The sequence below is a fragment of the Pyxicephalus adspersus genome, chromosome 1, assembly GCF_032062135.1.
Source record: "Pyxicephalus adspersus chromosome 1, UCB_Pads_2.0, whole genome shotgun sequence".
Classification (NCBI taxonomy): Eukaryota; Metazoa; Chordata; class Amphibia; order Anura; family Pyxicephalidae; genus Pyxicephalus; species Pyxicephalus adspersus.
The window spans coordinates 163,863,293-163,880,447 of record NC_092858.1 but is presented as its reverse complement, the minus strand read 5'-3'; the positions used below and the strand labels follow the sequence as shown (position 1 = coordinate 163,880,447).

Here is a 17,155-nt window from a genome sequence, read left to right as displayed (position 1 = left end):
TCTGTATTGCCTCCATCCTCTGTATCCCCATATCCTCTCTATCCTGTCTCCTATTGTGCAAGCACTCTGGTTCTCTGTCCCCATCCTATGTATCCCCCATGTTCTCCTTTGTACTTTCCATCCTCCATCTTCCATCCATCCCCTGTGTTCCTTTCATTCTCTGTATTACCCTTATATCCCCTCCACTCTATTTTTCTACAATCACCCCTCTAACTTCTGGGTCCCTTTCTGTGTATACCCAGTATTCTCCTCTGCCCCCTCCATCCTCAGTGTCCCCCAAGATCCTCCTCTGTCCCCTCCATCCTTAGTATACCCCAATATTATCCCGTCTCCTCTATCTTTTGTATTTCCCCCAATGTCCTCCCCTGTCCCATTCATCCTTTGTATTTCCCCCAATATTATCCCGTCTCCTCTACCTTTTGTATTTCCCCCAATATCCTCCTCTGTCCCCTCCATCCTTAGTATCCCCCAATTTTATCCCCTGTCTCCTCTATCTTTCGTATTTACCCCAATATCCTCCTCTGTCCCCTCCATCTTTAGTATCCCCCAGTATTATCCCCTGTCTCCTCTATCCTTTGTATTTCCCCCCAATATCCTCATCTGGTTCCTCCATCCTTTGATTTCCCCCCAATATGCTCCCCTGTTCATCCTCAGTATCTCCAATATCTTCCCCTGTCCCCTCCAACCTTTATATTCCCCAAATATCCTCCTCTGTCTTTAGTATTAATCTTACTCCTGCTATCCCCCATGTCTGCTCCCTGTATCCCTGGCCACCCCCATGCCATCCATGTCAAGAGGTTTGTACCCCCTCTCAGCTCCTTTTCTCTACAAGGTAACCAAATGCCCACCTCCTGCTCCATGCAAAGTCTGCATACTTAACCCTTTCCTGGCCACAAACCCCCCAAAGTGTAGGACATGCCAGACATCTCCAATCTTTGGGAATAATAAACCCATTGGTGGATAGTAGCTCTCTGGTGGCAATGATTAACCCATTCCTTATTAGTAGTCCTAGTAGTAAATGGAATGAACTCATTAATAACTTCTGTATCTGGAATATGGTTAACCCATTCATGTCTAATGGCCTTTCTGATGTGAAATGATTACCCCTTTAATAACAACTGCTTTTCCTTCAGGGCTAGAAGCAGCTTCTTTGTGTCTGTTCATATTAACTCTGTAGTCAGTGCCCAGGTATGTTAACCCTTGACTTATAACTATTCCCCAATTCCTGTTCCTTCATTCTATAAAGAAGAGAAATTATGTGTCTACCATCCACCAAACTCCCAGGCATTGCACATTGAATTCTACAAACTTAGCAGCAACTTTCCCTTACCTATTACCCCTTACCAGTACTTTAAATCTATTAATTGCACCAACACAAATTACAAATTTGTTTTTAGAATATTAGAATGTCACCCCAATACACAAATACAGTCAGTGCATCTGCACTGCAGCAAACTACATAGTGCATGTCGTGTGTTATGGCGCGCTGCAATAAAATAAAAGTGCAGGGATTTGTGCTGACCATTATGGATTGTTGGCTTCATAAATACATGTTAATACACACAATACCCCACATAGACACAGTGTACAGCAACACACACTGCAATGGACAATAAAGGTCTGAAGGGGGCCTCAGACATTCATTTAGAACAAGTATGCAGATTGGCAAAGTCAGAGTAAATCCTTAAAATGAAGCAAAAGTATCAGTATGACGGCCAGGTAACCAGTAATTTCAGGACAGATTCTGGGGATCGGGCACCAAGAATGGAAGGATCGGAGACACTCTTAGGATTCTATTTATAAAGCAGTGAACCTGGGAAACATTCCCTGGTAGAGAATCTTCCAGGTTCATGTGATTCAATGGTAGTAATTGATTCTCCCCCAGGGAATGTTTCAATGAATGTTAGATTCACTGCTTTATAAATAGACCTTTTAGAGATAAACTTTTCTGTGGTTTTGGAACTTGGGAAAAATGGCTCCCCTAGGGAGGGGTGTATGTAGATGGGAGTTCGGTGTGTTGGAAAGCTGACATACTATGGGGTATACATAAAAATAAAAGTACATAAAGTGGCACAGGACTATAGTAATAAATCAAAGCTTAGGGCATATGTGAAACCTTACTGAAGTCCATTTAGTTTGCACTGTGCATTAGAAATATTTGCATTTATTTATATATTTGCAAAAACTTTTGCCATCCTTTTTTCCGCCATCTTAGCACTCCTAGTTCTTTTCAGCCTCTTTCAGCCACTTCCTGTCAATATGCACCAACCCAAGTGTTTGCTGCAAAATATTCATCTGTATTGGATTCCTGGTATTAACATGGTGGACCATGACTGTATTATGTGTGCTGATTAGCCATTAGAGATGCATGTGACATGGTGACAAAACTGGAGAATAATTCTGACACATGTGTCACCAGGAAACAACCAAACAAGGACTGTCACTAATTTTTTTTAAGCTTCCATGAGCTTTTTTGGTGATTGGGTTTGGATCACTTTAAAATATCTCAGATTCTTACACTTTTATGTTAAAACAGCTCTTTATGATTACAGCTCTATAATATTGGCCCTTCTAACCCTTTTTCATATGGGGAACCCTTTAAATAACTTTCAGGTCTTCAGGGAACCCCAGCTATAATTACTATATCCACAGATCACAGTACATTAGTGTGGGGGCAATGGGAAGAATGCCTCTTACATTGCTGGCCAGTGGGAAGAATGTCACCCTTACAGATAGCAAAAAGATAAGTGTCACTTCAACTGACCCAAGAGTCCCAAAATGCTCATTACTCAAGGAACCCCCAGCAACCTCTAGAGGAACCCTGGGTTAAAATGTATACATTTATAAAGTAGTGCTGATATGATAACATGCCATCATTTCTTCATTCCCATATTCTTAAAATGTGACGTTTATATAAAAACATCATCAGATCATTTACATTAGCCATCATTACAATTATGGTGATCAAAACTTCCCTCCCAATGAAGTAACTGATCGCCATATTCAGAAATGGCATTCACAGAACATTCACCTCCATTGCAGCCACATAAAAAAGAAAATGCTGCGTAATATGTTATAAGAAAAAAAACAAAAAACATTGCACTGATCTCAACTGTTTCCTATGAGGATTTCCACTATGAAAGTGAATTAAGTCTGATCAGGACTGATGGCCATTGAATAACTAAATCCCCACTGGTAAAATGCAGGTAAATATGAGATTGCAATAAAGTCATAAAATTCTGATAATTTATAAATAGCAAATATGTCAGCTAAATGGGACAAACACTCATTTACTAAAATTACCAAACCCTTTATAGCAATCTGATGGAATAAACTTTTATAAATGTGTAACCACAATCAGTATCCCCATTAGAAGATCTACACTCACTGGTGACAACTGTGGTTGGAATCAATTACTGCCATTGAAACACATGGACCTGGAAGATTTCTATGAGGAAATGTCTGATTCTCTGTTTTATAAATAAATTCTCTGTTTAATGGTAACAAAGTGAGAAACACAAAGATGTAAAACTACCTATTAGGGACAGCAATACAACTTTGCAGCAGTTCTAATATTTCTCTACTTTAAACGCAAACAAAAAAAATAGTTTTGTCTATACAGACACGTTAATACAAACAGGCATCACGGGTATAATACTAGACAATATAGGGTTAATCATTCAAGCAGTAGCTAGGCTGTGGTCATGAAAGGATTAATTCTCTCCAAGCACCAGGGAGCTGCTAGTCATGCAGGGTTAATCATCCACACACACATCCAGGAGCTTTCAGTCTTGCAAGAGTTAAGCCGACACACATCGGGGAACCTCTACATAAATAGTTAAATATGCAGCCAATTGTGGAGCTGCTGTGTTGTACATTCCCTTTGCTAAGTGAACAGCCTCTATTCCTTTAGTAAATCAACCCCTTTGTATCAGTAACAGGGCTTTGTGTTAGTTTGCAACGACTGAGCGTCGGGAGCGAGCATCCAATGCTGCACATGTGCAGTATGTGAGAAGCGCAGCGTGCACGCCGATCAGGGATACAGGGGGTATGTTCACTCAGTCTTACATGTAACACCGGCTAGAGAAGGAGCTGGATATCAGGGGAGAAGGGAAGGCAGTCCCTGGACACACCTGGCTGCAGGTAAATACATATTATGTAGGAGAGGTTATATTGTAATGTTCTATGTTGAAATCTGATATACATAGTTATATGTCTGGAGTGTGTATGCCATGAATGACATCTGTGTGATGGTGATGCTTGTGAACTCCAGGACATTTTGTGTGTGTGTATATGTATATATATAAATAAATGTGTGTGTTTCGGTGCGTTCAATGAGAAAAAAAACATTTATATATATATATATATATATATTTAAATTTGTGCCATTACAGTACCAGCCTGCCTATCATTTTCCAACTTGCCTGTTATTTTGGGCACCATTCCCCAATGCAGACATAACTCCTAATCGTGGCTGTGCTCCATCCTCATTAGGTTGGAGAATGATAATTATCATCATTTTGTAACGATGAATGAATCACTGCCATCTCTATATTTCATGGCCATTCTTGGTGCTCAGCTGCAATAACACCTCCAATTCTGTGCCCCCCTGAATCTCATGGCATCTTACCTAGAATATAGCTTCCATATTCCTGGTTGCTTTTCCTTGGCCTGGCTTCTGGACCAGAAAAGTGGGGATCCCTTGGATAAATCATCCTATTTTTCTATATTTATTTGCTCCCCTATATACTGTTTGTAGACTGGCCTGAGGATACAGCAGACAGCCCATATTGTCTGATGTCCGCAGCCTGCTGTGCTCACATTTTTACCAAGTCACCGCTGAACATGACATTGCCTCCCCTTTGGGCACATACGACCCTATCGGACCCCCGGCTTTTGTTTCAGATGACCTTAAAAAGCAGGACTCATCCGACTTGTTATAATCAGCTTTGATGCTTTCTGGAAATCATACAGTTTGTGTACATGGAGATAATTTTGTGTAAACATTCCATTTACCTAATGTGATCTACCTTCTGATTGATGAGCCCGTATGTGCACAAATTGGTCATGTAGGTACAAGCTGATCATTTGCCTATAAGTGCTTTGATGATGAATATTGGCCAACAGCACAGTTGGTGTATAATCCTGTGTTTACATCCATTGCTCCTCCTCTGCTGGGTCAGCTGTGTGCGTTAAATGATCTAGGGTTTATTTTCTTCCAAGTATGATAGATAAGGCAATGTAATGTTATAATTGTGAGATGTAAGAGATGAGCCTACAGCTGGGATCCATAGTTAGTCAGCATTGCTTTGCATGTGTGTGATTGCTTGGCATTGCGATGCAGTGATTGGGATTTACTTAAGTGCAGTTTAAAGATAAATAGAATTGGGGATATACATATGCAGGTAATTGCTTCACTCGCTTGAGTTAATTGGTGATCGGTTATCCAGCTTAAGGAAAATGGAACTACTGATGACTAATGATTATCTTGTAATGACCATACCTGTTTTCGGTTGCACATAAGACCAGTATATATATTAATATTATTATTAGGCAGGATTTATATAACGCCAACATATTACACAGCTCTGTCTTAAACAAGGGTTACAAACGACAAACAGTGACACAATAGGAGGGGAGGACTCTGCTCCAAAGAACTTACACATAAGACCATTATTATTATTATTATTATTATTATTATTATTATTAATAATAATAACAGGATTTATATAGCGCCAACATATTACTCAGCTCTGTACATTAAACAAGAGTTATAAATGACGAACCGTGACACAGGAGAAGGAGAGGACCTTGCTCCAGAGAACTTACACATAAGACCAGTATATTAATAATATTTATTATTATTATTATTATTAATATTAATAATAATAATAATAATAATAATAAAAACAGGATTTATTTAGCGCTAACATATTACGCAGCTCTGTACAATAAACAAGAGTTACAAATGATGAACAATGACACAGGAGAAGGAGAGGACCTCGCTCCAAAGAACTTACACATAAGACCTGTATAATAATAATTAGTATTATTAATAATAAACAGGATTTATTTAGCGGCAACATATTACACAGCTCCGTACATTAAACAATGGTTACAAATGACAGACAGTTGCACAGGAGGAGGGGAGGACCCTGCTCCAAAGAACTTACAATCTAAGAGTATAATTCTATATGATCACAATTATTTACAATGCAGTAAGGGGGTGTGTTAATCATCAGACTCTTTTAGAATTTTGTGTTGGGATTTTTGCAGTTTTGTGACCCTTTAAGCTGCTGCAACCCTGGGCAAAAAAGTAAAATCGTCTTGCAGATTGGAGACAGAGTTGTGTACAACAATTCAATAGGACTGTGTAAACTGCCATTGCTGAATTTATTCTAGAAAACTGCTTGCCTGGCTGGTGTTCTAGGAGGTGTTCTGACCCTCTTTGTTCCAGAAACCCTTAACCAGCATGCAGCTTGGAGGTACAGCTAATTGCGACATAAGTTGTGCCGCAGTTAGCTGCATGCTTGTTTTAGATGTGTGACTGAAGCCAAAAGATCAGCTTTACATCCAGACAATTAGCATTCTTTAGGGGGAATTCAGCAATGACAACATTCATTACATCTCACTATGGGTTCACTTTAAATGCTCAGGGGCAGGTTATATAAATGGCAAAAGTAGCAGAAGGGGCAGTTTGTCAATCTGCCTTTTATGCATCAATAGAATGAACAAACATGTCCTTTCATCATAATACAGGGCTCTGATTGAATCACTTGAGTTTTGGCAGATGTTGGATGCATTCCAACCAATAGGAGTCTGTTGGATTTTTGGGATGTTCTTGTTTGTTTGTTCATTTTGGTATACTTAGAGAACATATTACAGAAAGAAGGCTGCACCAAGTCAACGGACTGAATTCTGCAAATTCTTTATTGAAGACTTTTTGGCTGAAATACAGACATGTCAGACATTGTGTGACACTCAAGTTTTGGAGGCCAAAGTTTCCTTTAGCTTCTTCCTTGATCAATTGCTGTATTACCCAGATATAATGTACAACCTTCTAAAAAGACTAAGCAAGCCCCATACATGTCACTGGAGCTTTAGGATGGGCTGCTTGGACAATAAGCACAGGATACTGGTGGTAATGGGTTGCCCCATACACCATATCCATGGATCCCTATTGGTAGTCTGGGATGGTTTCAGGAGCACTGCAAAAAAAAAAAAAAAGGATGCAACTTAGGCTGTATTTGAAATTGAGGTGAAGAAGTGATTTGCTCTGTTGCAGGCAGCTTGGATACAGCACATTCAGGTACCCATACATCAAGCCAGTTCTTTCTTTCCACCTGTTCAGAGCACATGACTGCTTTACCAGCATCCTAACGGCCTTGTTGAAGTAAATAATTAAAGAGTAAGGGAAGGAATTTAGTTCTTCTTGCTGATTCCAAGGTCCCTCCTATACATCTAAGATGCCCATATGGTCAGGGTTACTCGTATTAAACAGTATTTATATAGCGCCAACATATTACTAGCCCTGTACATTTATTGGGGCTTGCAAATGACAGATAGACACAGACAGTGACACAGGAGGAGAAGAGGACCCTGGCCAGAAAAGCTTACAATCTGGGAGGTGAGCAGTTTGTGCCTCTCAGGTCAATTACCACTGACAGCGATGTTTTTTGGCTATCTGTAGGGGTGACATTCTTCCTAATGGCTGATAATTCTTCTCACGGACTGCCACGCTAATAAACTGTGAGCTATGGATGTAGTAATTATAGCTTGGGTTCCATAAGCACTGAAAAGAGAAACACTGGTCAGGATATTTGTTCATACAGCAGGGGAAGGATCAACTATTCTTTAACACAGGGGTGTCAAACTAAAATACACAGGCCAAAAATAAAAACTTAGACAAAGTCGCGTGCCAAACTTGAAGTTTAATGAAAAAATTGAGGAAGTTTTTCCTTCTCATGAGATATAAAACCTTTTCATATGGAAACAGAGGTTTTGCTTAACATTCAATCTTTAACAACCCTATAATAGAGTGAAGCACCACTACTACAATTCAGTGCGTCTATAAAATAGTCCAATGTGGGGTCATGCATAGGCAGAGAGGCCACTGGTCTATAGATGTGAGTGATGTCGGGGAATTGTAGTAGCAGCGCTATTTCAATGCAGCTGCGGGCCAGCAGCAATTCATATTTAGAATTCTTTTGGGGGCTAAAAAAATACCTCTGGGGGGCCAAATTTGGCCCTCGAGCCAGAGTTTGACACCCCTGCTTTAACAGAAGTCACTTGAACAGATGTCAAGGCCTTTGGTCGCATGATCATTGTAAGGAGGATCCTTAAGCAAAAGCAAAACCCTCTTAAGAAATTTAGCAGTTTGTTACTGAAATAGATTCTTTTTAATACGATCCTAGTTCTGGGTGTCAAGGAGAGATTGTTAAGGGCTTTGATGCTATGTGCCCAAACTTTTAAACTTAAACCCTTCATAATGGTTGTTTACCTCTTTGGTAGCTTAAATTCCCTAAATCTAAAAACTCTAAATTAATAATACCAGTGACTGTTGATCGAGGGAACATCCGATTGCCTCATGGATTCAGGAAGGAATTTTATCCTCTGTTGCAGCAAATTGTACCACATGTTTTTTTGCCTTCCTCTGGATTTCTCCATAGTGTTTTATATCTGGGATATGTTTATTTCCTTAGTGGTTAAACTTGATGGGCTTTATGTAATACTCATCCAGTACTTGGGTGTTGTCAGAATCTTATATTTAATTACCATCTTTCTTTTACCAGTAATTCATTTTTAACTGCAAATATTTTAAGGAACTATAATAAAGACAAACTCAAACCAACAGGCTTCAGAATGAACAGCAGTTGCATGTTTGCTGTAACTTCTGTTTGCATTATTATCTTTGTAGCAGTGTCAGAGTATTGGAATTTCAATTAGAGGGTCCTATCTGCCTGTCCTTGTTGTATTAATACAGCATGACCAATTAGTCTGTGTGATACAAAAGGCTGAATCCTTCTGTCCTGCCAGATTGTATTTGCCCTGCATGCTGCTGTTTTGTTCTTATGCAGTCGCTGTGCTCTGTAACTCGGTGTTCTGGGTCATTCCCTATCCAGAGGGTAAATAGGTGCAATAGCAATCTGACTAAAAATGTGGATTTCTCTGTGTCTAAACTTTGCTGATGTCTGCTCATACATTGCCATGTGCAATGGTAGTTTAGCATATGATATGATAATTAGGGCAGCTTGCAGTACAATGTAATGCGTTTCTTTTTGAGTATGTTATTGGTTTGCTTAATTATCTGCAGATGTTTCTTTGTTGTGACTTTGGTTTTTCAATTGCTTCTTTTATCAACCCTTTTGTAGGATTTTTTTAAAATTAATATTCAACAACCTGACTTTTTCTGGAGTTTATTTCTGTATGACTTCATCGTATCTCTAGAAAAGTGCTTGATTGGAGGTTAGGAGATATAAAACATTGGGTTTCAGGGGAATAAAAAAATCCCTTTTGATTGCGATCTGTCTTTGTAGTGATATGAACTTGTCCCCGCCACTCACTTACTTTAAAGAGTGGCCTGAGAAATGCAGTTGTTTCCATAGACAGCTAATGTATTTAGTGGTCAAGCTGCAATACACGATTTCACCAACAGATGGTACTTAAGCAGAATGATTTAATAGTGGAAAGGGGAGATGCTGACAAATTTACACAGCTTTAACTACCAATCATCTCAAAGCATTGTTTTTCTTTAAGTGGTTAGTATATAATTGTTTATTATGTATCACTTGAAACCTATTTACACCACATTGTAGGTCATCTTATGACATGCATTGATGTAATGTATTTATTGCTTTGCAATAAATGGGAAAAAAAAACCACTACAATACATATGTACAATTACATAGCGTAATGCACAGCTGCAATGTATTACTTTGCCCTGCTCTGAAAAAAAAATATTTTTGTGGTGCATATTAGTGCCCAACCCATGTAAACGATGAGTGCCCCTTCTTATCCTAAAAATCATAGGAGGCTGTAACAAGCTGAGGATGAGCTGGTATATAGAGCACAGACAGCTCTACGAACATCTGCCAATGTCATGGATGTCCTTGGCATTTGTCTCCAAAATAGTTTCCACATCACTGACCATTTGGGCTTGTTAATTCAGCCTAGAGTTTAGCATCTTCAAGGGATATGACAGTTTACTTTTGCTTTTTGAGCTATTTTTGTTACAAATTATCGAAGTGAGATAACTGTCATGTTCACATTTTGCTATCTTTATATTTTCATTTACAATGTTCCATGCTTGGTCAATGAATTTTAAGAGGACTAATTTTAGCCTTCTGATGGCAATCAGACTAATAAACAAGAAGCCGAGTTTGCTTATGTAATGAGCTAATTACCTAATTTTTTTCAAGCGCACATTGATGGGATTATGAACATTACCTGAAATGGCCAAGCAATGGCAGCCCATATATTCCTCTTACAACCACGTTTTTTTTAAAGCCTTTAATTTTGGACAAAGTGGAACTCTAAAAACCTTTACTTTTGGACAATGTGCGAAGCACAATATCAGGACAAAATACAAGAAACCTTTACAGACTTTACTTTTGCTCACTAGTAAACGTATTGATTGCCCTTTGTATCCTCGTTTTTAGATTTTCCCTAATTTTCTTTTCCGGTGACACCTCAGCAGTATTTTCTTTTCCATAAGGATAACTTGCAGAGTACTTTTGAACATTTTGGATAGCCCCTCTATTCTACCAGTCCTTTCCAATTCTATGTCTACATTCTGTGCTGGCCTAGCACCTATATTCCTTCACCTTCTTACCTACTATACTATAAATTGTCACTTGCTGGACATTTTTGAGTCTGCTGAGATAATGACATCACATCCAAGAAGGCGGCACTCAGGTCACCATCTATTCTTAACTAGGGTTCCGTGAAACCCCAATGTTCCTCCAGTCAATGCATGGGGTTCCTTGGCTGATTGTCCTCCAATTTGATGATGGCCTCTGTTTGTGGGCAAGAGTCAGCAGAATGATGCCAATGCTCATTTTATCTGATGGGTGACCACCATTCTGTATGGGGTTGGGGAGGGGGACATTTTTTCCGATGACCTCCGATGTTGTTTTTTTTTCCATTGACCTCCAGTTTTAGGTATGTTTAAACAGGGGTTACTGGAAAGCATTTTAAAGTGTGTTTTGGGGGGTTAAAAGCTTGAGAAGGGCTGGTCTACACAATTGAAGCTTTATTAAGTAGGCCTAAAATATGATTAGGGTTTGGAGACAGGATTTCTTTAACTGTTTCTATTGCGATAAAAAAAAAAAAATCCAGTTGAGGAAATAAAGCAGGGGGAGGACTTCTGTCTGCATGTCTGGATGCTCAGTCATCTCTGGGGGAGGGCTTGGATCCATCTATCACAATGACTGTTGGTTTCCCTAACCCAATCAGAGCAGAACATTACCCGTGACCCCGAATCCTGTGCTTATCATCATGTATGGCATGTGATTCACTGTCTGCTACCCTGTTCTGTACTACTTGACAAATTGAATTGTCCTCTCCTCCCTCATTTATTATGTATGACCATTTCTAGCTGATTGCTGTGTAAATAGCTGGGTGGTTGTGTTAATCATCCTCGGTTATCAGCTGCTTCTGTATACTAATCAAGAGCCCATTCAACGCAGGCTGCTAAGAGAAGGTTTTAATTTCTGGTTTTCTTTTGACAAGATTGTTTTTTTCCCCCAAAGATTTCACAAGTTGCCTTGTTCATGAGGACTAACCTCATTTGTTGCCTCAATTTCATTACAAAGAATGTTGGTATCATCGATGGGTGGAAAGAATGACCGTGACACCCAACATTTCTATTCAATATATATATACATATATCCCTATCCCCAATGGGTGGATTGACCCTACCGCCCAACATTTCCGTTCAATATATTGCTGTGTAATGACTATACTGTCCAACTTTTCTGTTCAATGTTTATAATCAATAAATGTGATGACCTTGCCACCAAACTTCAATGTATATGATCACTGTATGTTCTAACCATATAGCCAAACTTTTCTGCCCAGTGTAATGGCCATACCACCCACCTCTGCCATTCGACGTATATAGTGCAGCGTGTGATGAATATTTCACCCAATTTTTCCATTAAATGTATTTATTTGCTGTGTGTAATGACTATACTGCCCAACCTTTGTGCTCCGTGTATGATTACTGTGTGCAATGGTCATACCACTCAACTTTTCTGTTCCGTGTATACTGTATATTGCAGTGTGTGATGATCATACTGCCCACCTTTCCCATTCATTGCATGCAATACTGTGTGTAGTGACCACATGGCCTAACTTTCCAATGTACAGTATAAAATCCCTGGGTATAACGACCCCTGTTATGACAGGTCCGTTTTTCTGATGTCCTTAGTCTGAAGACTAAGGACAGCTTCATATAACCCACTGCCTCTAAGCCCAGGATGTCCAAGACCCACACTCTGGACAAAGCAAAAGTGAAACAGCACAATAATGAACTTGTTAGTGCTTTTCATCACCACCCAAACTGAATGCTGCTACAGGGACTGTAGGAGGCACTTTTATCTTTTTTACATTTTTTTTTTTTTATTTGTCTAGGTTTGGCTTTTAGGTGACTCATGTTGTCCATGAAAAAGTCAAACTGTAAAATACATTGAACCAATGTCAGCCATCGAACTTGTCATACTTTAGGCAGAAAGGCATCGATCTGGTTCTGTGTCTTATGTCCTATTGCACAATGCTCAGTGAGCACATGGCTGCTCTTGGATGACCGCAGGGGACCAAGCCTGCCAAGTGTCAGGGATGTCGGCTAGACTTTCACTGTAGGTGGTATAGTATTGGAGCACACGCTCTATCTGGATGACTACAAGATTTTGTGTGGGGCAGAAATCGTACTGAACCATTCATTTATATCTTCTTATTTCTAAAGGGCCTCAGTCATGTTCTGCCGCTTCCTTTGTATGTTGATCTCACAGACACACAAGAAAGTAAATATTGTTTCTTTAATCTTTCAATTATCCACCCCAGAAATGTCCTCGCTATTTTGTTCTACGGAGGAGATATGGGGATTATAAAGACTTAAACCGTTAAACGAACTTGACACCTGTGTTTAAACAAAGGATGCCAGAACATCGATTTTTTTTTTTCCCAGCTTTTTGTTAGACAATAGCTGCAGCTCACACATGTGCTATGTCTCTGTTTTACCCTAAAGGTCTTGTTCACCTCTTTACTGAACTAGCCAGGTATCCGGTGACACCACATTTCTCTTCTCAGGCTTTAAGTTGTTTTATGTCTTTCAGTGGGGGATCTGAGTTGTCAGGAATTCTTGTTCACAGCAAAGTGCTTTTTTATATATGAAGTTTACAAGGTTAGGAGTGAGTGTCACTGTGGGCAATTGTTACACAGGCTTTCATGTGGTCATTGTAAAATGACTGCAGGCGTGAAATATATCATAATAAAAACAATAGGAATATATATATATTTACTCTCTATATTCATTTGCTCCAGTTTTGTCTTCTCATTCATTGCTCTAGACTAGCTTTTTGTTTAACAGTAGGCCATGACTGCACTGTGTACTGTAGCTGACTCTGCCAAGTGGTGTTGGCCAAGGACTGTTGGCCCAAGGAATATTTAGGTGCCACTAGATGTGAGGTCATAGAGAATGGTTGGCCTGTGGCCATGAAAATTGAATTGCTTTGTTCTACCCATAGGATGTTGTGAGTACTTTTAATTGAAGTATTTATATATATATATATATATATATATTGGTATCCAGCTACTGGATCTTTGTGGCTTTGTACTTTAGAGAGTATGGAATGCTTCTTACTAAAGGAATATTTATTATCAAGTCAATGGAAGGTGCATTCTACTGGTATGAACATAAAACTGCCAGGTAAGATATAGCTGTCCTGCTTGCTGCATGTGTTGATTCTGTAAATCATTTAAGATAAATGTTACACCAACACCCACTGAATGAATTCATTCCTTTACCTCCCATTGCCAAAAGTCAAAAAGTCCTTCACCCAAAACACAAGATGGAAGAAATCCCTTAATAGGGACCACACACCAGGTTTTAAACCATTTGCTAATATATTCAAAGCTAGAGGTGCAATTTTATAAAAAAATTTTTATAGTAATACAACTGGAAAAAATACAAATACATATTCAGAAAATGGACACAGTTTTATAGACACATAACTGATGCTGGTATTGTCTTCTAATTATTAGTCCCATTTTCTTGTCTTTAGAGAACAGTTTGAAGACCACTTTCTATCACCAGGCATTTGGAGCAAAAATGAAATCTAATCTCCACTTGGTTTCCATATTATCCATATTTTATTTCCAGGGAAGCTGGTTTTGTACTCCTGTAGTCATAACTATGTAATCAATAGGGGGTCATGCTCAGTGGCAGGTTGATAGCCAGGCTGTACCCAGGAAAGATGAGAAGAATTTCTGATCATTAACACTCCACAGGAATGTCTGGTGTGCGTTATACATCAAACACTTCAGCTGCACACCTAGGTATAGACCTCCCTACAAGCCTGCAATCAAGGCTTTTTGGATCCTCATCAGGTTGGTTAAAAATTGCTCCTTTACGAATGACAATGGTTATTTTAAATAGCTCTTCATTTTTTTGGCTTTGGGTGTGCATGTAATATCTGATTGCAGCACAAACAGTTTCATTCTTGTAGGTGTCTTGATGAGAAGAGATAAGACACATAACAGTTCATCATTTAAATTTTCTGCCAAATGTTCAGATTGAAGGAGACTTTTAAAAACATGTATATCAAATATTCTCTTTATATCTGGACCGTCCACATTCAATTGAGGAAACACTATGGTGTTGGTCATGCTATTTCCATTTGTGTGGAGGATCTTGAGGTTTCTGAGAAGCAGTGGAGGATTAGAGAACTACTACAATAAAAAAGAGGACTTCTACATAAAAAATGGAATAACTTGATGTTTGGACATTCCATATTACTCTGGGGAACCATTTAGACATTTGGTGATGTGATCTATGAAGGATTTTTGAAAAGTTGCTGAGAAATGGAAGATTTTGTGAGGTTTCTGAGGTACAGTCAGTGGTAGTAATTTGCCTGAATATCCATTCCTGATTAACCTCCGGAGTGCCTTGGGAAAGCACTAGGGCAGCAACTTGCTCTTCTATATAGGTCGACTGCAGGGCACCTCCCCATTGCCTGCTTGGCCTTAGCAGGAAGAACATTTGAGGGGCAATAAACAATACAATCTTTGCTACTGCACTAGTGGTTATAGTGGTTATTTTTTTTGCAAAATGTTGAACAAAAATGTCCAGAAAAAAACTTTTTTAGTTATCATCTGAACCATTGTATCTCGAACAGCGTTCGTGGAATCCTAGGTTTCCCCCAGAGGTTACTGGGGGTTCATTGAGCACAGGGCAGTTTCTGCTCCTCATGTAAGTTATCGCTGGCACCAGTGTTCTTCTTAACTATCTGTAGGCAGAAATTTGCCCTCTGACCACCAATTTAAGGAGAGGTTTATACAAAGACCACCAAAGTAATGGGGATCTTTACTAATGCTCATCAATGTAGGGAAGAACTTCATTGACCACCATTATTATTAAACAGGACTTATATAGCGCCAACATATTACGCAGCACTTTACATTAAAAAGGGGTTGCAAATGACAGACGAAAACATATGAGTGAGGAAGTCAGTTGTCGGTCATCGAAGGAGCAGAGAGCGGCTGGGGTGTATTTTTTTTTTTTTTTTACCATGTCAGAAAGGTATGTGAGACAGGAACTATGGAGGGTTTTAAAGGCAAAGCAAAGGAGCTTGAATTTGATTCTAAAGTGAAATGGAAGCCAATGAAGAGAACTACAAAGAGATGCAGCAGAAGAGGAGCGGTGGGAAGGCTGGATGAGTCTGGCTGCAACATTCATAATAGAATGTACAAGAGAGAGTCGGGTTAGTGGAATACCAGAGAGGGGGATGTTACAGTAGTCCAGATGAGAGATGATAAAAGCATGTACAAGGAGTTTAGTGGTCTCTGGGGACAAGTAGGTGCAGATTTTGGAGATGTTGCGTAGGTGAAAGTGGCAGGACCTGGAAATTTTCTGAATACGGGGGGGGGGTAAATGAGAGAACAAAATCAAAGGTGACACCAAGACAACGTGCCTGAGGGGAGGGCTGAATAACAGTGTTGTTAACAGTTAGATATATGTCAGGGGGAGATTTGGAAGGTGGGAAGATGATGAGTTCTGTTTTATCCAGGTTGAGTTTCAGGAATCGGTCAGACATCCATGATGAAATGGCTGATAGGCAGCAGGAGACCTTATCCAGGACTGAGGGAGACAGGTCAGGGGTGGACAGATAGATTTGAGTGTCATCAGCATACAGATGGTACTGAAAGCCAAAGGAAGATATGAGACTACCGAGAGAGGAGGTGTACAGAAAAAAAGGAGAACCGGTCCAAGCACTGACACTTGTGAAACACCAACAGGGAGGAGAGTGGGAGAAGAGGAATTACCATTGAAAGAATCTTGAAAGAAGCGGTCGGACAGATAGGAAGCAAACCAAGAGAGAGCAGCGTCACTGATACCAATTGAGCGCATGATTTCTCTTTGAAGGGGGTGATCAACAGTGTCAAAAGCAGAGGAAAGATCAATGAGAAGGAGGAGAAAAAAGTTTCCTTGAGACTTGGTTCTGACAAGGCCGCTTTAGTAAGGGCTGTTTCAGTTGAGTGGGCAGTTCGAAAGCCAGACTGGGGAGGGCCAAAGAGAGAGTTGGAGCTCGAGTAATCGGTGAGACTTTTGTAGACAAGGCGTTCAGGGAGTTTGGAGACATATGGGAGAAGGGAGATAGAACGGTAGTTAGAGGGTAGGGAGGGGTCCAGTGAGGGTTTCTTTAGGATAGGGAGAATTATGGCATGTTTGAAAGCTGAGGGGTATTTACCAGTAGAAAGGGAGAGGTTGATTAGTTCGGTTAGGACGAGGGCCAGGGTGGAGGAGTGGGCATGGAGTAGATCAGACGGAATTGGGTCAAGCGGACAGGTAGTAGATGGAGACAATGAAAGAAGAGAGGAGACTTTGTCCACAGTAACAGGGCTGAGGGAGGCCAGTGATGATTTACAGGTGGAAGGG

General features: G+C 39.8%; 1 protein-coding gene across 1 annotated transcript in view; it reads left to right on the top strand.

Annotated features, from left to right (window-relative positions):
* Positions 1-4,046: 4,046 nt before the first annotated feature.
* The window catches only part of TIAM1 (TIAM Rac1 associated GEF 1), a gene marked incomplete in the record, with an annotated part of 223,878 nt that continues 210,769 nt past the window's right edge, over positions 4,047-17,155 (top strand). Inside the window, 1 exon segment of the mRNA XM_072398139.1 lies at positions 4,047-4,143.